We start from the raw sequence: 21,444 nt of genomic DNA on the forward strand, positions 1-21,444 counted from the left end.
GACACATAAAAATTAGATGTACATGGTCAGGATTATATTATATATATATATATATATATATATATATATATATATAATAAAATGTTTGGTAGCAGAGCTACAATAACGCTAAACTTCATCAAAGCTAAATTTCAATCATAAAGAGAAGACCTTAGAGGCATGAACTGGGATAATGCTCTCAAAAAAGTGTACGCAAGCTAAATGGGACACTTTTAGGAACGTCCTAAATAGCAAATGTGAACAATGTATACCCTATGGGCGAATAAAACCTATGAGGCCAAATAAACTGTAAGGGGTGTGAAAAATAGAAAGGCATTGAAGAGGCATTAAAAATAAAAAGGAGAAAAATAAGTTTGCCTGTATGTGTGTGTCTTTTACATAGAGATTTCTTACTACAGAAAGTAGAAAGAGCTTAAAATATTTTTCACCTCTATAAACAATAAAGCACTTCAAAATATAAATATTAGTCCCCTCAGAAATAAATCTGGATGTCATGGTGGTGGAGGATGCGGAAACCTCTTCCACTAACTCAGCAGCAAAAGATTATATAAGTAACCAAACATGATGCCGTGTAGTGATAACCAATCAGAATGTGGTGTAAGATATGAGTAACTGTAGACTTCTACTTCTTCTTTGCAGAGAAGATTAACAGTTCATAACAGGAAACTGTTCTAGTTCAAAACAGTTCTAGTTCGGTGGCAGAGTAGTTGGAAGTGTTAACTTGAAAGTCTCTGGAGAGATGATGTTGTTAGACAGCTGCAAAAACAAAAAGAAAAGAAAAATAATTATAGGGATGGGTGTACCGGGAGGGATAATACTCGTGTCTTGTCTTTAACAAAATCTATATTTTCCTTCACAAGGATAGGAAAATCTCCAATTTTTTAACAAGACAAGACGCTCCTATTATGCTAGTTAAAGCTTAAGTATAAGTGTATATATATATATACAAACATATACATTACTAGAAATTTATAAGAGGTTTGAAGTAGAAAGTCTTAAAGGTTGAATCAGAAGACCAATTTGCCGCTTTAATAATATCTGAAAGGGAAGTACCAGATTGAAATAATTTAGTTGAGACAGCTCCTCTGGTAGAAAGGGTGCCAAATTTAGACATCTATACCAGCCATGTCCATGGTTGATTTAACCCAGCGAGCTAAAGTGGCAAAAGAAACAGGATTGTGAGGCTTGCAGAAAGAAATAAGAAATTGGGAGGAAGAAGCAGATCTTATAGATGCCGTCCTAGATTCATAAGAACGTACAACACAGAGTTTGTGTTGATGAGGGAAGGCTGGATAAAATACAGAATGTAAGTTTGTTTTGGTATGGCGATAGATGGTAAAAAGAACTCCTTCAGGAGAGAATCGTCTCCGAGATATGTAAAGGGCTCAGACATTGGAAACACGTATAACGGAGATAAGACAGAGAAGAACAATAAGTTTGAAAGAAAGGAGTTTGAGAGACAATGAATCATTGTCTTCCCAGGATAGAAAAAGGTTTAGAAGGATATTGACATCCCAAGTTGAATTATATTTTGGTAAAGGAGGACGTTGAAAAGGTATACCCTTCAAGAGCTTAAATATAAGAGAATGTTTACCAATCTGAATGTAGTTGATCGGAGAATGTCTAGCAGAAATAGCTGAACAATATGAATTGTTCTGTAAGCTTTACCAGCATCAAAAGATGCTGAAAGAAAATTCAAAAGCAAGCAACCAGAGTTAGTTGGTCCAACAATATCAAGGGATGAAAATTGCCAAGAAGGTCCTAGAGTAGATGTGGAATAGAAAGAAGAATGTGAGGGATATCTATTAATAGATGTAGAAGTTGAGGAAACCAGGGGTGTGTGCCACCAAGGGGTGATGAGAACCATGGTTGATTTCCGAATAGAGGTTTGGAGGAGAACTTGAGGAATAAGGTTGAGTGGGGGGAAAGCATAAAGCATCTCCTGAGGCCAAAATTAAAGGAAGGCGTCCACTCCCAAAGCATCCGGATCTGGTCTCCAGTTAAAGAATTGTGGAATTTGACAATTCAGATAAAAAGAACATGTCTAGATGTAGGGGGCCCCACTTTTGGTCGATATGTTGGAATACATGAGGATGAAGTTTCCAATTGCTGAAATCCGTAAGAAATCGGGAGTTCCAATCTGCGATTGAATTGGAAATGCCTGGAAGGTATTCTGGTTTCAAAAGATATGTTTGTCTAAACAAAAATGTAAAAAATCCTTGGCAATGTCTGCAAGGAGTTTCAATGTCGTTCCTCACAGATGATTTATGTATTGAACGGTAGAGATATTGTCCATGCATAGTAAAGCACAGCAATGAGATGAATCCTTCGCAAAACTCTATAGTGCGAAGGACCCAGCCAAAAGTTCCAAGCAGTTGATGTGAAGAAGGGATTCGGAAGGAGACCATTTCTCTCAAGTAGAGAGGGAAACGCAGCGAGCGCCCCAACCAATGAGACTCACGTCTGATTCTATAATAATGTCCAGATTCGGATGAAAAATAGTTTTGCCATTCCATGACTGGATGTGAGAGAACCACCAAAGAAGTTCTTCTCTTGCGTCGGAGGATAGGCGAACTTCTCGTAATAACCTAGATCTTCTCTCAAATGTCGGATTTTTTTCGTTGCAGGGCTCGATAATGGAGGAGAGCCTGAAAAATAGCTTGAATTGATGCTGAGAGAAGACCTACAATCCGAGCTATAGTTCTGAGAGAAATAAAATCTTTGCATAGAACTTGGCGAATCTCCTTCTGAATAGTTTTCAATCTCCTGGAAGGGAGACTCAAAGTGGTTGATTGGGTGTTGATCAAAAATCCCAGGAATTCTACCTCTTGAGAAGGAATGAGAGCAGATTTTTTGTGATTGATAAAAAAAATCCCCATTTGGATAGAAGAGATAAAGGCCAATTTCTGTGACTGAATAGGAGAGATTCAGATTGTGCCATGAGGAGAATGTCGCCGAGGTATATAATAAGGTGAACTCCTCAGCTTTTGAGTAGGGCAAAAATGGGCTTTAAAAGCTTTGTGAAGCACCATGGAGCCGATGACAGGCCGAACGGGAGACAGGTGAACTGTCATTTTTGAAGAAAGAATTGGGAAGAAGGATAAATTGGAACAGTCAAATAAGCATCCTTCAGGTCTATTTTGATCAACCAATCAACCTTCAGGAGTATATTTCTCAGTAGATCCATCTTCCATCTTGAAGTGTCTGTAAACAACAAAGTTGAGTAGTCTCAGATTGATAACGGGCCTGTGAACTCCTCCATCTTTCTTTTTCACAAGGAAGAGGTTGCTGAGAAAACCCAGGGAATTTAGATGAACAGGTATAATGGCCTTTTTTGCAATAAGTTTTTTTTTTATTTTTATCTCTGACCGGATCAGATTTTGGTCTATTAAGGAAAATTTGATGGGATGAGGGAAAGAATATTGGATGGGTTGAGAGACCAAATCTATTTGGAAACCTGATGCAGTATTTAGGATCCATGAGTCGGAAGTAATTCTACTCCATCCGCCCAATGGAATATCTGTTGAAGAAATAGGAAGACTTACCTGAAGATGGTCTTGAATGTGGTACTCCTGGTTGTGTTCTAGCGCGACAAGCTCTGGCTTGGTATGGAAAGAATGGTAGTGGGGTTTGAAGACTGACCCATGTAGGATTGTTGATAGGGTTGGTAGGAGTCTCTGGTTTGTTGTCTGAATGGGAGAGAGTGGCTGGAAAAGGGGCTCCTCCCTTTTCTGGCCCAACCAAAAATACGATTGGAAAAAATCTTTAGTGAGGTCTGTGCTTTATTAATAAAAGAAGAGACCTACATATTTCCCCATATCATGTATAAAATCTTCCCCAACCACGTAAAACTTCTGTGTCAACATGTCTATTGGTGGCAGAAGATTCTTCAACCAAATCAAGAATTTTAGATGGCATGCCAAGAAGGTCTAATAGTTTGTCTTGACAGACTTTGAAACTCCTGTCCACCCCTTTTTTTTTTTTTGCCAGTTTTCATCAAGAATTTATACAAGCTGGGGTCAAGTTCTGGAGTGAGAGAAGTGTAGTGCGGTAGAGTGGGTCTCGGACATTCCGCTTTGAGTTTCTTGTGGGTAGTTTTGTTCAAACTCTTATCGACCCGTATGGAAAGAAATGTGGCTGTTACGCCGAGCGTTCCGGGTCCCTGCTCCTCCCCGGAGGGGTCGCGGCGTTCTCCTCTCTGCAGCATCCCGGTCAGACCCGCTGACCAGGAGCGCTGCACTGTCTCTGCCGGCGGGGATGCGATCCGCGTAGCGGGACGCGCCCGCCCGCAGGTCGCATCTCAATCCACTCACCTGTCCCGTTCCCCGGCTGTCACGTCCCGGCTCTCTAGGGCGCGCGCGCCGGCTCTCTGAGATTTAAAGGGCCAGTGCACCACTAATTGGTGCCTGGCCCAATCAGTGTCAATCACTTCCAGTGTTATAAAAACCCACTTCCTCTTCCTGTCCCTGCCGGATCTTGTTGCCTTAGTGCCCTGAGAAAGCATTTAGTGTGTTCCCAAGCCTGTGTACCCAGACCTTCTGCTGTTGCCCCTGACTACGACTCTTGCTACCTGCCCTGACCTTCTGCTACATCCGACCTTGCTCCTGCCTTGTCCCTGTGTACCGCGCCTGTCTCACCTGTCAGTGGGGTTGAGTCGCTATCGGGTGGAACGACCTGGGGGTTACCTGCCGCTGCAAGTCCATCCCGCTTTGTGGCGGGCTCTGGTGAAAACCAGTAACCCCTTAGATTCCGTTCCCCTGGTAGGGCCCACGCCATCACCTCACTGACACAGAGGATCCACCTCCAGTGTCCTCGCTGCATACCAGTCCGGATCCTGACAGTGGCCACTATAGGGTTGGGAAGCCATTCCCCGGATCTCGGGTGGCAAATTAAAGATGGATCAAAATATGGTGGATAAGAATCCACTAGGATAACGTCTTCCTGAGCATCAGGGTCTTCAATAAGTTCCACTATCCTCAGAGAGGTACTCATATTAGTTCATGACATCATCGTCTTGAGAATCCACATATTCATCTGAATTCGACTAAAAGAGTCAGGTTTTGACCACTTTGCGGTTTTCTGAGCCTTTTATTGTGATCTTCTTCTCGGGCAGAGGGTAACTTGTGTGCGGGAGCAACACAATCAGAATGACCTAAGTTAGGTCTGTTATCATGTTTAAAAACCTTTAAAAACATTGAAGTACAAAAATCACCAGGTTCAGGTGGCAACCATACTCATGTTCTCCATAATTATGTACTGTAATAATTAGACCCTTATTTCTGAATTTTTAATTTAAAAAATTTTTTTTTAATGACGTTGACAGGACTAGCGCATAACAAATTTGGTGCCGATATTTAAAAAAGGGCCAAAAAGTTATCCTGGGAACTATAGGCCTGTAAGTTTGACATCTAATGTATGCAAAATATTTTAGTTTTCTGAGAGATACAGTGTTAAAGGTTATTTTCATTAAGATATTTCAGCAGGGGAGGACTGCCAACACTCAGGGCCCCCGGACCAAAAAAAGTAAGGGCCACCTCCGATGCTCTGCTGCTGGTCACACTTCTGCCCATATTCTACCCAAATCCCTCCACCAACTCTACACATAATATAAACCAAGTTTTATATAATTTTATAACCAGTTTACAAGGAGTAAATATATACCACCAGACAATAACTAACTGGATAATACCACCATACTGTACTGAATAAAACCACTATGCACAGACGAGCATACAATACAGGATCTGTATACAATATAAGTGATTATGTACAGGACCATATGGCCGTAGATATCAGCTGTACACAGGATCTGTATACCAGTGACTACAGTTACATATAGGGACTCACAATTACATCTTTTCTGATCAGCGGCCTCTTTCCTTCTCTTCTCTGTCCAGGAAGCCCTGGAGGGGATAGAATAGGACCGGAGGGGCATATGACAGGGGGATTATGCCATGAAGGGGTTAATGGTTGGGGTTATAGCAGGGGAAGGCAGGTAAGGGTTAAATGGTAGGGGTTGCGGCTGGGTAGGCAGGATTGGGTTAGCAGCAGGGCAAGGAGAGGAGTCAGGAGGGGGTTAAAAGGGCGGGGTAGGGAGAGGGTCTTCAGTCGCCGCGTGGCCAGCTGAATGTGCCCGCTCACCCCTTTTTTCTGTTAGGTCTGTCGCAGCAGTGGGGTCAGGAGAGGGATCTGGAGGCACCATTGGACGGCATGAGGGCCGTATTGGATGGAGCGTGGAGGTGGACTGGGAGCGGTTCCCAGCCCCATGGTGAAGTCCAGGTGGACATGGGCACAGGAAGTTTTGTGGGCTTCATAAATGGTGCTCGTGGGCAGGCGAGCTACGGCTAGGAGCAAGTGGAGCCCCACCCCCCTTTGGTCCAGTAACTGTGCCTTCAGGTTCTTCTGCGCTAGGAATACTTTAGAAGTTGTTGTGGGTTCTGGTTATATGTATGATGTTCATACAAACGTTATGTTTTACAATGTTTTAATTGGTTATTTAATAAAGTGGGCTGCTGTAGCCCTTTTGCACCAACACTTTGTCTTGTCTTGCTTAAGGAGGGGGAGGGCTTTTGGTTTAGTAAGGGATGGTGTAAGTGGTTGGTTAAAAGGTACATGCAGCCATAATATCCCCTAGTCAAGATCAGACTGACCCCTAAAATCTGCAGGACAAACATGTTAGACTCTGCATTTTTCCCCACTCTTCCCCCCCCCCCCCCCCCACAGTGGGTGTAGGCAGCGGGGTTCCCCCCACAGTGGGGTTGGCAGCAGAGTTAGAGTCCCTCCCCCCCAGCAGGTTAAGACAACAGAGTTAGAGCCCCCCCCACCACCACCAGTAGGTGTGGGCAGCAGAGTTAGAGTTCCCCCCCCCCCCTTTCTTGTAGGTGTAAGCAGGTGCAGGCAGCAGAGTTTTTTCCCCCACCCCCTTCCCAGGTTGAAATTTTTTTTTCCGGATGTCCCATGCAGCGATCTTCTCCTCCTCTGGAGCGCAGCAGGAGACCGCGTCTTCTTTCCTCCACAGTGCAGGCACCGATGAGTGACATAATCGGCACATGCGCTGCGTGGGGGCAGAGGTCACGTCTCCTCTGTGTACATCGCAGATATGGCTCACACAGAGGAGATGCCTTCTCCTGTATGTGCGTGTACCGCACATACAGGAGAGGGCAGCACTGTCTGTCTGGGGATCCGGGACAAATGTCCTGGATCTTCAGGAGCGACGGCAATGGCGGGCCCTGTACCCGGCCGGGCCCTCCGACAACGTCCGATCGGACCGGCCAGTCAGTCCGCCCCTGTATTTCAGTATATAGTAGGTTTATGTGGGATCAGTCCTCTTTGACCAGGCACAGGCAACCTTCAGCACTGCAGATGTGATGTTTTGGACTACATCTCCCATGATGCTGTTACAGCCAAAATGCTGACAAAGCATCATGGGAGATGTAGTCCAAAACATCTGCAGTGCCGAAGGTTGCCTAAGCCTGTGTTAGACTATTCTGATTAGCTTCTATCAGGAGGTCAGTTACAGATCAAACCACAGTGTAGTTGTGCATGTTGCGTATTTGGACTTTTGAAATTGACATTTCAAATAGAACCACATGAAAGGTTGTCACTGTAAATATAATAAGGATGCTGGGGAGAATATATGTAATTGGATTGTCAACTGTTCTAGTTATAGGAAACAGTGGTTATGGCAGGAAAGTGGTTATTGATGGAACATACTATGATTGTGTCACAGTTAGTAGTGGGGTACCATAGGAGTCAGTATTGAGTCCTCCTCTTTATATTTTGTAGAGGGATAACAGAGTAGACGCAGATAGAATACAGGAGTTTATAGTGAGTATTAGGTCTCACCCAGTGCTTTACAGCTTATGCTCCTCGATACCGCTTTATAATGTCTTCTATGCTGCTTCTTCTACTAGGGGTGTGCTATAAAGACATAGGGGAGCAGGATCCCCTATGTGTGTGCACTGTATGGGAGACATTGTAACAGCTAGTCTACTGTACATACACGAACTCTGAGACAACTGGAAATTAAAGCTGAAGCCTGAAGTGCAGAAATCATTTGCAAATGCCATATACAAGTTGTGCAAAGGCAGAAAGGAAAAAAGAGGGGCGCTCTCTGTTGTGGTAGTATAAGGAAGAGATGGACCCCACCCACCACCTCGTCTTGGGTGTCGCTGTGGTCCGCTGGAGTGTTCCAGCAAAGCAAGCAAGACCCTGTGAGGGGTATTGGGTGAGTGGGATGCGTGCAGTGTGTGGCTCACTTTCCCCTTTCCGTATCTCCAAGGGTACGGAAATGTGGATGAAAAGTGGACAGAAAAAGGAGGGAATTTGGTGGAACGCTTCTGCTAGTAATGGATGGGACTCAACAGCCACGGTTGAACAGGACAAGAATTTATTAGAATAGAAAATATTGGATCTTGTCCTGTGCAACCGTGGCTGTTGAGTTCCAACCTTTACTAGCAGAAGCGCTCCACCAAATTCCCTCCTTTTTCTGTCCACGTATTTATCAGCGTATAATACACATTTTTTAGGCTAACATTTTTAGCCTAAAGTCTATGTGCGTGTTATACGCCGATAAGCCGCTGAACTTCAATGATTTAAGGGGGGGGGGGGGGGGCTTTAAATCTATGAACTGCAGCGGCTTTTGGAGGTCCAGAGACCTGCTGTCGCTGCCTGCTTCTGCGGCGGCGGTCTCTGAATAGCCAGGGGAGAGAAGCGGCGGCACCAGGACTCTGGACCCCAGGAAAGGCAGGGGGAGAGAAGCGGGCAGCGACGGCGGGGTCAGAAACAGTCTATCAGGGTATACACATGCACACACACACGCACCCTCATGTTGCCAAGCATATTTGGATAAAAAACTTTTTTTACCTAAATATCCTTGGAAAAATGAGGGTGTGTGTTATAGGCTGGTGCGTGGTATACCCCGATGAATACGGTAATAGCCAGAAATAGTGCTGCTTCTCATGTACATACACAACGTCTTATCCTGACAAAATTGTCTGAAATGACAGAACACCATGCTTACATAGTGACAGCTATGTGTTGTCGTAAAATTGTGGGATGACCATGACATAAGTGTTTACTGATAAGGTTACAAAAGTCATATCCAGCCTAATGTAAAAATAAAAAGTTGCTTCTGTCCTTTTACAATCGCCTCCTCCTCCTGATAAAAAATAAGTCAATCAGCTCTAAGGAAGTTCTTAGAAAATAGTGTACGCATTTTAACAGAGAACAGGAATGACCGCATTTTTTAAACATTGCTCTTACCTAAGGCTTTTGTGTAGAGGGGCGGAGAAATGTAAGATTTACAACTGACAACACAATGAACTTCCAGAGAGTGTGTTTTACTTTGGTGTATTAATCATTGTTCAGCAATAATGACCTCATACACAAAAAGAAAACACTGAAAAAGGGGAAAAAAAGTTCTTGGGCTATGTTCGCACATGTGGTGCATATATTTATAACAGACCACTATGCGTAACAAGATCCATCACAATCATGATAATAATGTTTTTTTGGTTTCAGCACACTTAGTACATATGAGGTTAAAATACATATGGTAACACAAACACAAGTACAGTGAACATGAAACCGTAAGTGACAGACTAATAGAGAAGGAAAGAGAGCCCTGTCTGCAAGGGCTTACAATCTACAGGGTAAGGGGAGGGAAACAGTATATGAGGAAGATAGCTAGATATCTGTGAAGAGTTAGGGAAGCAGCCATTTGAAGGGCAATACAGTGGCAGCAGGGTTATTGTAGACTTTGCTAAAGAGATGGGTTTTTGCTCTTAAAGGGATACACCCTAGATGTTAGATCGCGGGGGTCCCGCCGCTGGGAACCCCCAGGATCTCCTCTGCAGTGCCCCGCTATCATTACTGCACAGAGCAAACCCGTTCTATGCTTAATGACTGGCCATACAGGGGCCGAAGCATCGTGATGTCACGGCTCTGCCCCCTTATGACGTCACGGCCCGCCCCCTCAATACATGGGAGGGGGCATGATGGCCACCACACCCCCTTTTATAGACTTGTATTGCAGGGGCGGGCCGTGATGTCACGAGGGGGTGCAGCCATGACGTCACTATGCTCAGGCCCATGTATCGCCCGTGATTAGGCACAGAGCGGGTTTGCTCTGTGCAGTAATAATAGCGGGGCGCTGCAGCGGAGATCCCGGGGTCCCCATAGGATAGGGGATAAGATGCTAGGGGTGGAGTACCCCTTTAAATGTCTTGATGGTTGGAGAGACCCTGATATGTTGGGGTAGCAAGTTCCAGTGTATGAGTGAGAAACAGTAGAAATTTTGGAGTCAGGTGTGGACGAGGGGAGAGCTCAGGTGAAGGTCAAGCGTGTTTATGGAAATCAGGGATGTATAACTTTATTAGAGAAGAACTCTGGTAATGTTTTGCCAATCACAACAATTGACGTGTGTGTGTATACATATATATATATATATATATATATATATATATATATATATATATATACTAGCTGAGTACCCGGCATTGCCCAGTTTTTCCTTCCTAATCCTTGTTGGGGAGGAAAATAAACAAAGGAGGAAGCTTTTGACTTCATATCCCGTCCTCATAAATTGTTGTCATATCCCGACCTCCTATCCCATCATCCTATCCCGACCTCCTATGCCGTCCGCCTATCCTGTCCTCCTATCCTGTCCTCCTATCCAGTCCTCCTATCCAGTCCTCCTTTCCCGTCCTCCTATCTCAACCTCCTTTCCCGTCCTCCAATCCCGACCTCCTAGCCCGACCTCCTATCCCGTCCTCCTATCTCAATCTCCTATCCCGTCCTCCTATCACGACCTCCTATCACGACCTCATATCTCGACCTCCTATCCCTTCCTCATATCTCGACCTCCTATCCCGTCCTCCTATCCCGACCTCCTATCCCGACCTCCTATCCCGACCTCCTATCCCGTCCTCCTAAAGATTACATGAGGGGTGAAATCAAGAAATTAATTCAGAGATGTATGGAGGGGAAAGGTTGTAGATCGCCTTATATGTCATTGTTAACAGTTTAAATTAATTTCTTTGCGTAGCGGAAAGGGAAGGTATTGTCAGAGGAGGAGTGAGGGGAGAGGTACATTAGTTGGCCAGCCAATTTGAGTATGGATTTAATGGAAGGCTACAGAGGGGTATGTCCAAGTGGGGAATAATGAATGGATGTCCAAGTGGGGAATAGTTGAGACAAAGTTGAGAAAGAAGCGGATTCAAGAAATGTTTTGAGGTGGAGGTGGTAAGAGTATGAATGTGGGATTTATGGGAAAAAGCAGCATCAAATGTGTGGGGCTTTTCACCATAATTGATCAGGTTGGGTGAATGATGGCGCAAGAGGAAGTAAAGAAAAAGGAATTATATTTTTTCTATATTGAGTTTTAGAAATTGGGAAGAGAAGAAGATATAGCTGACAGACACTCAAATATCCTGGATAATAGGTCATGTCCGGATCAGAGAGAGAGATTAAAGTGTTGTCTGCATAGAGGTGGTACTTTAAGCTACGGGATTATAGGATCTGTTTCAGGCCAACAGTATAGGTGCAGAAAAGAAGGGGATTTCAGGACAGAGTCTTGGAAAACTCCAACAGTAAGAAAGCGAGGTGATGATGTGGTGTATCAATGGTAGACGCTGAATGTACGGTTAGCTTGGAGAATATCCTGGAGAGGGCCAAATTTATTACTCCAAGGGATGAGAGATTTTGAAGCAGGGTGTTGGTCAACTGTGTCAAAAGCAAAGAAAAAATCAAGGAGAAGGAGCAGTGTGGTGACACGAGGCTTTGACAGTCAGAACATTATTGGCCCCCTTGGTTAAAGTGCTTTCAGTAAAGTGGTGGAGACAGAAGCTAGATTAAAGGTTGTCAAACAGGGAATTGGATCAGAGGGGGGAGGACAATTCAAGTTACACAAGTTGTTCAAGAAGTCTTGAGGCAAAGGGGAGATGCACGATTGGGCGGTAGCTGAACAAAGAGTAGCAGTCCTCTATGGCTTTTTGAGGATGGGTGTTTGACTGCATGTTTAACAGGGTTATCCAACTATTTTAGCCTGAGGTCTACCTCTTTGGCATCTATGCTACACCATATGACATTTTCAGAGGCTACTGGTGGTCAGATTTGCCAGGTCGTGTTCTTTCCACTTTTTCCATGATTAATTTGGCTTGAAAACTACAATTCCAGCAGTCAACATGTCTTTCTTCAGACAGCATGTAAAAGCCCATATTGTGCCGAATCCCTGCCCTACTGTCTTCACACTATGGGGGTGATGTATCAAAACCTGTCTAGAGGAAATGTTGTTGAGTTGCCCATAGCAACCATTCACATCGCTTCTTTCATTTTTCAGAGGTCTTTTCAAAAATGAAAGTGATCTGATTGGTTGCTATGGGCAACTCAGCAACTCTTCCTCTGGACAGGTTTTTATAAATCTCCCCCTATGTGCTTATGTACCACAGACAATACCAGTCACATGGTTTTCGTCTCAGGTGGGAGGGGGATCCGGAAAGGGGTTAGTTTAAGAGGGAGTGGATGCTAGACATGACAATTTAAGCACTTCCTGCATGTGTGAGTCTGGGAAGTTGGGAAATCTGGGCAGCAACACTAATACATTTTTATTACAAAAGTAATAAAGGCATGCAGCAGAATTTTCTCTGACCAGATAACGCCTTTAACCCCTTAAGGACGCAGGACGTAAATGTACGTCCTGGTGAGGTGGTACTTAACGCACCAGGATGTACATTTACGTCCTGTGCATAACCGCGGGCATTGGAGCGATGCCCGTGTCATGCGCGGCTGATCCCGGCTGCTGATCGCAGCCAGGGACCCGGCGGCAATGGCCGAGGCCCGCGATCTCGCGGGCGTCTGCCATTAACCCCTCAGGTGCCGGGATCAATACAGATCCCGGCATCTGCGGCAGTGCGCGATTTGAATGAATGATCGGATCGCCCGCAGCGCTGCTGCGGGGATCCGATCATTCATAACGCCGCACGGAGGTCCCCTCTCCTTCCTCCGTCCGGCTCCCGGCGTCTCCTGCTCTGGTCTGTGATCGAGCAGACCAGAGCAGAAGATAGCCGAAAACACTGATCTGTTCTATGTCCTATACATAGAACAGATCAGTATTAGCAATCATGGTATTGCTATGAATAATCCCCTATGGGGACTATTCAAGTGTAAAAAAACATGTAAAAGTAAAAAAAAAAGTGAAAAATCCCCTCCCCCAATAAAAAAGTAAAACGTCCGTTTTTTCCTATTTTACCTCCAAAAAGCGTAATTTTTTTTATAGACATATTTGGTATCGCCGCGTGCGTAAATGTCCGAACTATTAAAATAAAATGTTAATGATCCCGTACGGTGAACGGTGTGAACGAAAAAAAAAAAAGTCCAAAATTCCTACTTTTTTAATACATTTTATTAAAAAAAAATTATAAAAAATGTATTAAAAGTTTTTTATATGCAAATGTGGTATAAAAAAATACAGATCATGGCGCAAAAAATGAGCCCCCATACCGCCCCTTATACGGAAAAATAAAAAAGTTAGAGGTCATCAAAATAAAGGGATTATAAACGTACTAATTTGGTTAAAAAGTTTGTGATTTTTTTAAGCGCAACAATAATATAAAAGTATGTAATAATGGGTATCATTTTAATTGTATTGACCCTCAGAATAAAGAACACACGTCATTTTTACCATAAATTGTATGGCGTGAAAACGAAACCTTCCAAAATTAGCAAAATTGCGTTTTTCGTTTTAATTTCCCCACAAAAATAGTGTTTTTTGGTTGCGCCATACATTTTATGATATGAGTGATGTCATTACAAAGGACAACTGGTCGCGCAAAAAACAAGCCCTCATACTAGTCTGTGGATGAAAATATAAAAGAGTTATGATTTTTAGAAGGCGAGGAGGAAAAAATGAAAACGTAAAAATTAAATTGTCTGAGTCCTTAAGGCCAAAATGGTCTGAGTCCTTAACCCCTTAAGGACTCAAGGTTTTTCCGTTTTTGCACTTTCGTTTTTTCCTCCTTACCTTTTAAAAATCATAACCCTTTCAATTTTCCACCTAAAAATCCATATTATGTCTTATTTTTTGCGTCGCCAATTCTACTTTGTAGTGACATTAGTCATTTTACCCAAAAATGCACGGCGAAACGGAAAAAAAAATCATTGTGCGACAAAATCGAAAAAAAAAACGCCATTTTGTAACTTTTGGGGGCTTTCGTTTCTACGCAGTGCATATTTCGGTAAAAATTACACCTTATCATTATTCTGTAGGGCCATACGGTTAAAATGATACCCTACTTATATAGGTTTGATTTTGTCGCACTTCTGGAAAAAATCATAACTACATGCAGGAAAATTTATACGTTTAAAAATGTCATCTTCTGACCCCTATAACTTTTTTATTTTTCCACGTATGGGGTGGTATGAGGACTCATTTTTTGCGCCGTGATCTGAAGTTTTTATTGGTATGATTTTTGTTTTGATCTGACTTTTTGATCACTTTTTATTCATTTTTTAATGGTATAAAAAGTGACCAAAATACGCTTTTTTTGACTTTGGAATTTTTTTGCGCGTACGCCATTGACCGTACGGCTTAATTAATGATATATTTTTATAGTTCGGACATTTACGCACACGGCGATACCACATATGTTTATTTTTTATTTTTTTTTACACTATTTTTTTTTTTTATGGGAAAAGGGGGGTGATTCAAACTTTTATTAGGGAAGGGGTTAAATGACCTTTATTAACACTTTTTTTTTACATTTTTTTTGCACTGTTATAGGTCCCATAGGGACCTATAACACTGCACACACTGATCTCCTATGCTGATCACTGGCGTGCATTAACACGCCTGTGATCAGCATTATCGGCGCTTGACTGCTCCTGCCTGGATCTCAGGCACGGAGCAGTCATTCGTCGATCGGACACCGGGGAGGCAGGTAAGAGCCCTCCCGGTGTCTGATCAGCTGTTCGGGACGCCGCGATTTCACCGCGGCGGTCCCGAACAGCCCGACTGAGCAGCCGGGTCACTTTCACTTTCACTTTAGAAGCGGCGGTCAGCTTTGACCGCCGCTTCTAAAGGGTTAATACCGCACATCGCCGCGATCGGCGATGTGTGGTATTAGCCGCGGGTCCCGGCCGTTGATTAGCGCCGGGACCGACGCGATATGATGCGGGATCGCGGCGCGATCCCGCTTCATATCGCGGGAGCCGGCGCAGGACGTAAATATACGTCCTGCGTCGTTAAGGGGGTACTCCGGTGAAAACCTTTTTTTTATTTTAAATCAACTGGTGGCAGAAAGTTAAACATATTTGTAAATTACTTCTATTAAAAAAATGTAATCCTTCCTGTACTTATTAGCTGCTGAATACAACAGAGGAAATTATTTTCTTTTTGGAATGCTCTTTGATGACATTACGAGCACAGTTCTCTCTGCTGACATATTATAATAATAATAACGCTTTATTTATTGTTGTTCTTAGTGGGCTTTGAACCCAAGTCCCCAGCACTGCAAGGCAGCAGTGCTAACCACTGAGCCACCATGCTGCCCTTAGCACACATCTGCTGTACATCTGCTGCACATCTGCTTTGCATCTGCTATGCATGGTTGCTAAAATGGACAGATATATCAGCAGAGAGCACTGTGCTCGTGATGTCATCAGTGTTCCAAAAAGAAAGGAATTTCCTCTGTAGCATTCAGCAGCTAATAAGTACTGGAAGGATTAAGATTTTTTAATAGAAGTAACCTACAAATATGTTTAACTTTCTTCCACCAGTTGATTTAAAAGAAAAAAGGTTTTTACCGGAGTACCCCTTTGAGGGTACGGTTATAGGTGCCATATTTCGCTGTGTATTTTTCTACCCATTGAAGTCAATAGGTAGCAAAATCAGCTGCATATTTTGCTACCCGTTGACTTGGCTAGGAAAATACGCACCAGCAAATACACAGAAAAATATGGCATGTGTGACTCTACCCTTAAGGAAGAATGGAAGATGTAACTGTTTAGTAATAGGTTAAAGGTATGAGGTGAAGCTGGGATTAACAGTGTAGTAAGGTCTGAGATGAGGATGGGTAGGATTGGGTCAAGTGCACAAGTGGGGAGATCCAATGTGGAGAGTAGTTTAGAGAGCTTGTCTTTGGTAATGGGGAAGAAGTGAGCTATGGGGAGCAGCATTAGGAGGATGTGAAGATGGGTTGTGGGGTCTGAAAGTTAAATCTTTCTCCCATTTTTTTCTTGGATCTTGCATTTGGAGATATGTGGGGGGTGTTAAGGAGTTAAAGATTTTTGCCTGGGGTTGTGGCATAGAAAAAATATAACAGCAGTAAAATTTAAATCTGTTTAGCAGACGTGAGTGCAGATTTGAAAGTAAGGCTGCATTCAGACTGCCGTCTAGACCCGTCCCGTTCTTCTCCCGGCCAAAAAAAACGGACTTTAAAAAAAAATAACGGACAATAGCAGAAGCAAACAGATGTTATCTGTTTGGATCTGTTATTGTTCAGTTAATAAACAAAAAATAATATTTTTTTTTGTTCTGAGCATGCTCAGAAGCAAAAACAGGTTAAAAAACTCTATCCGTTTTTTCTTCCTTTTTTTTGACAGGAGAAAAAATACTGCATGCACCGTCTTTTCTCCTGTAAAAAAAAAAAAAACGGAAATGGGTGCAAACGGATTTGAAAGGATTTGAAAAAAAAAATTCCATTGATATCAATGAGATTATTTTACAACCATTTGTAATCCATTTACAAGCAGCAACAACGGAACCTAAACGGGGGGGGGGGGGGGGGGGAGGGGGAAATGGGGACAGATGGCCGTTTGAATGCACCCTAAGGAGTTCTTGCTTGTCTACTTTTGAAGACCTTTTTTGGAGTGAGTTTTCCTCCAGTGCTACCCTGCAAGTCCTCAAAGCTTGCCTCAGTTTTTTTTTTTTTTTCATCAGATGTGTGTCGGGGCTGTCTATTGGTACATAGAGTTATATTGTGTGTGATATGATGGATCAGGGTCATCACTGCTGCTTTTATTTTTACCTTGTGATGGAGGCTTCAAGTAAAACCTTCAATAAATTTGTGAACATAGTCTAACTTTGAGGGGAAATTAGACCAAAAGTTTAATGTTTAGAGTAGGTTCAAATGAGGACTGGCTGGCGGGCAACATGTACATTTAAAAACTCAAAAAACTACTTTTCTATTGCAGAGCTGCTAATGAATACTTATTGATTTAATTACAGAAAATCTGAAAAAATATTACGATCAGCATGGGAGAGACAGTATTTGACCTTCACTTTGGCAAGAGGCAGAAATGTGTCATCTTCAAAACTCAGGTCCGTATTATTTCTGAAATGTATAGTGTGTGTGTGTGTGTGTGTATATATATATATATATATATATATATATATATATATATATATATTAATAATAATTTAATAATAATAGTAAGTTTATTTATATAGCACCTACAGATTCCGCAGTGCTTATATATATATGTGTGTGTATGTATTTTTGGTGTGTTAATTAAGTTATGCAGTTTAGATCATTCTTCAAGCAACAAAAGTAGAGTAGCAAATATAGCGGGAAAGTCTACAAGAAGGTTGTAGAGAATGTATTTGTATGTGTGTTTTCTTGGGTTGGGGCCCCTTAAGCAGCTCACACAGCCCTTGGTTATAGCTATTACATCATATAACAAGATGCTGGGGGGGGGGGGGGGCTACAATAAACATAACATTTCAGAAAGGTTTTTACCAATTAAGAGGGGACCTTAGTGACCTGGACTATCTCCTCAGGAATAAAAGTACACAAGCTAAATGGGATAGTTTTTAAAGCATCCTAAGTAGACACCTACCTTTACAGGAATGAACATGTTAGGAATAGGACAAATCCTATGTGTTTAACCTCTTGAGGATACCGGAATTTCTCATTTTTGAACAAAAATTTTTTTTCTCCTCACCTTTTAACCTCTTGGGGACGCAGGGCGTATGCATACGCCCTGCATGCCCGATCCTTAAGGACTCAGGGCGTACCTGTACGCCCTGAGCCCGGATCCGGTGTTTAAAACTGGGTCACACCTTGACCCCACATCACACCGGGTCGGTCCCGGCTGCTAGTCACCGATCGTTGTGCCGCGCGCTATTAACCCTTCAGATGCGGCGGTCAAAGTTGCCTGCCGCATCTGAAAGTGACAGTAAACGCTTCCCGGCAGCTCAGTTGGGCTGATCGGGACATCGCGATAAAATCGCGATGTTCCAATCAGCTGGGACGCAGGCGGAGGTCTCCTTACCTGTCTCCACAGCATCCGATTGGGGTTTGATTGCTCCAAGCCTGAGCTACAGGCTTGAGCATTCGAGCCCCTATCTTGCTGATCCGTGCAAAGCTATGGCTTTGCAGGGATCAGCATAAGAGATCAGTGTGTGCAGTGTTATAGGTCCCTATGGGAGCTATAGCACTGCAAAAAAAAAGTTAAAAAAAAGTTAACACAGGTCATTTAACCCCTTTCCTAATAAAAGATTGAATCACCCCCCTTTTCCCATAAAAAATAAATAAATAAAAATAAACATATGTGGTATCGCCGCGTGCGGAAATGTCCGAACTATAAAAATATATTGTTAATTAAATCGCACGGTCAATGGCGTATGCGCAAAAAATTCCAAAGTCCAAAATATTGTATTTTTGGTCACTTTTTATATCATGAAAAAATGAATAAAAAGCGATTACAAAGTCCGATCAATACAAAAATGGTACCGATAAAAACTTCAGAACACTGTGCAAAAAATGAGCTTTCATACCGGCCCGTATGTGGAAAAATAAAAAAGTTATAAGAGTTAGAAGATGAGAATTTTTAACATAGAAATTTTCCTGCATGTAGTTATGATTTTTTTCCGAAGTACGACAATATTTAACCTATATAAGTAGGGTATCATTTTAACCGTATTGAATTACAGAAGAGAGATAAGGTGTTATTTTTACCGAAAAATGCGCTGCGTAGAAACGGAAGCACCCAAAAGTTACAAAATGACATTTTTTCTTCAATTTTGTCGCACAATTAATTTTTTATTTTTTAATTTTATTTTTTTTTTTATTTTTTATTTCCGTTTCGCTGTGGATTTTTGGGTAAAATGACTAATGTCACTGCAAAGTAGAATTGGTGGTGCAAAAAATAAGCCATCATATGGAATATTATGTGCAACATTGAAAGCGTTATGATTTTTAGAAGGTGATGAGGAAAAAGTGAAAATGCAAAAACGGAAAAACGCTGAGTCCTTAAGGTGAAAATAGTCTGAGTACCTAAGGGGTTAATAATCATAACACTTTCAATTTTCCACCTACAGACCCATATGAGGTATTGTTTTTTGTGTCATTGTATTGTACAATAGAATGGAATCACTCAATTTACCACAAAATGACCACAAATACACACCATTTTGCTATTTTTTGATGCTACCGTTTCTATGCAGTTCTTTATTCTGTAGGTCCATATGATTACAATGATACCCAACTTACATAGGTTTTATTTACACTGCTCCCTGGATGTCCCGAATGTGACGGGAGCCAGGGCTTGATTAGGGTGTACACAGGCACACCCGGCACACCCCGTGCGCACGTCTATGATTACACCTGTTCACACTATTCTGTTACCATCACCGATACCGCACAGGGAGCGCTCCTTGTTTCCTCCATAGCTATGTGAGACCAGGGAGTTTCCGGAATGGGCAAAGGCTGTAAGAGTCCTGCAAGTTTCTGCCGAGGAGTTTTGTCACGGGCACAAGTAACACAGGAACGGACAAAGTCGGAGACATAGCGTTCAAGATGCGGCCACCAGTAAGGCCGGGAGATTAGTTGAATTGTCTTTCGTATTCCTGGGTGACCAGCCAGCAAAGAAGAATGTCCCCATTTCAAGATTACATGTCTCAGTTTAACAGGTACAAAGGATTTCCCAGGGGGAACTTGCTGAAGATCGTCAGGAGCTGTGGAGATCAATCACTCTGGAGGAATAATATGCCTTGGCGTGGAGTCCAATCCTACAACATCGGAGGACCAGGAAAGAGCATAGTCTCTGATGATCTTGTTAGAATGGCAGAAATGAATGAAGAAATTAAATCTGGAAAAGAGATCATCTAGCCTGGCGAGGGGTAAATCACTGAGCAGACTGGAGGTAAAGGAGATTCTTATGGTCTGAATAGATACTGACCTGATAAGAACCTCTAATAAATGTTGCCACTCTTCCATGGCAAGCTTAATAGCAAGGAGTTCTCGATCTCCAATAGAGTAGTTCCTCTCTGCAGGTGAGAAAGTCTTAGAAATTAAACAACAGTTTACAATCTTGCCCTTGGAGTATTTCTGGGTAAGAAGGGCACTGTCTCCTATGGATGAGGACCAGGTCTTGAAATCATGGGAGCAGAGGAAAATACTGTCTATAAGTGAGAAAAGGCCTCTTCGGCCTCAGGAGGCCAAGTTTTGGGGTTAGAGTTCTTCTTAGTGAAAGCCACTATCGGGGCAACCAAGGAAGAGAAATGTGGAATGAACTGGCGATAATAATTGGGAAATCCCAAAAAGTGTTGAATACCCCGTAGGATGAGGACAATCCAAAACCGCAGTCAGTTTGTCAGGATCCATCTGTAGGCCTTGATGAGAAACAATCTAACCGAAGAACGGAAGACTAGATCTCTCAAAAGGCATTTCTACAGTTTGGTCTAAAGATCATTCTCCTGTAAGCACTGTAGAACCACATGGACATGTAAGTGATGCTCCTCCAAATCGGATGAGAAAATCAAGATGTCCTCAAGGTATATGACAACATGTGTAGAGTAGGTCTCGATAGATGTAATTGACAAATTCTTTGAATACAGCTGGAGCATTACAGAGACCAGAAGGCATCGCAAGATACTCAAAATGTCCATCTCTGTTATTAAAGGCAGTTTTCCATTCGTCTCCCTCGCGGATACGAATAAGGTTGTAAGATCCTCACAAATCCAGCTTGGAGAAGATCTTGGCACCACGAAGACTATCAAAAAGTTCAGAGATCAGAGGTAGCGGATAGCGATTTTTGATCGTGATCTTAAGACCCCTGTAGTCAATACAAAGATGGAGAGAACCATCCTTCTTCCCAACAATTAAGAAACCAGCTCCAGCAGGTGAGGAGGATTTTCGGATAAATGCTTTTTGAGGTTCTCTTGAATATATTTACCATGGCTTTAGTCTCTGGAACAGATAAAGGATAGATTCTTCCTTGAGGAGGCGTGGTTCCAGGCTTTAAGTCAATGGGGCAGTCGTAGGGACGATGCGGTGGAAGGGTCTCGGCCTGCTTTTCGCAGAATACGTCTGAAAAGTAGTGGATCCACTGGACTTGCGTGTTAGATGACGTGGGCCATGCCAGGGAGAGGAGTCTAAGGTGCCGCTGGTTTTCACCAGAGCCCGCCGCAAAGCTGGATGTATTTGCTGCGGCAGGCGGCACCTA

At 42.8% G+C, this 21,444-nt stretch overlaps 1 protein-coding gene across 6 annotated transcripts in view; it reads left to right on the top strand.

Annotated features, from left to right (window-relative positions):
* The window catches only part of LOC130276984 (synaptotagmin-1-like), a 271,121-nt gene that overhangs the window by 82,974 nt on the left and 166,703 nt on the right, over positions 1 to 21,444 (top strand). For 3 of the 6 annotated variants that reach the window (XM_056527085.1, XM_056527088.1, XM_056527087.1), the window contains one exon: positions 17,225 to 17,317. The gene's annotated coding sequence lies outside the window, so the exon portion shown is untranslated. Of the gene's footprint in view, positions 1 to 12,034; positions 12,207 to 12,381; positions 12,411 to 17,224; positions 17,318 to 21,444 lie in introns of those variants that run through there. The other 3 variants (XM_056527089.1, XM_056527090.1, XM_056527086.1) reach the window with 3 other exon arrangements.

The sequence above is a fragment of the Hyla sarda genome, chromosome 6 (assembly GCF_029499605.1).
Source record: "Hyla sarda isolate aHylSar1 chromosome 6, aHylSar1.hap1, whole genome shotgun sequence".
In the NCBI taxonomy this organism is placed as follows: domain Eukaryota; kingdom Metazoa; phylum Chordata; class Amphibia; order Anura; family Hylidae; genus Hyla; species Hyla sarda.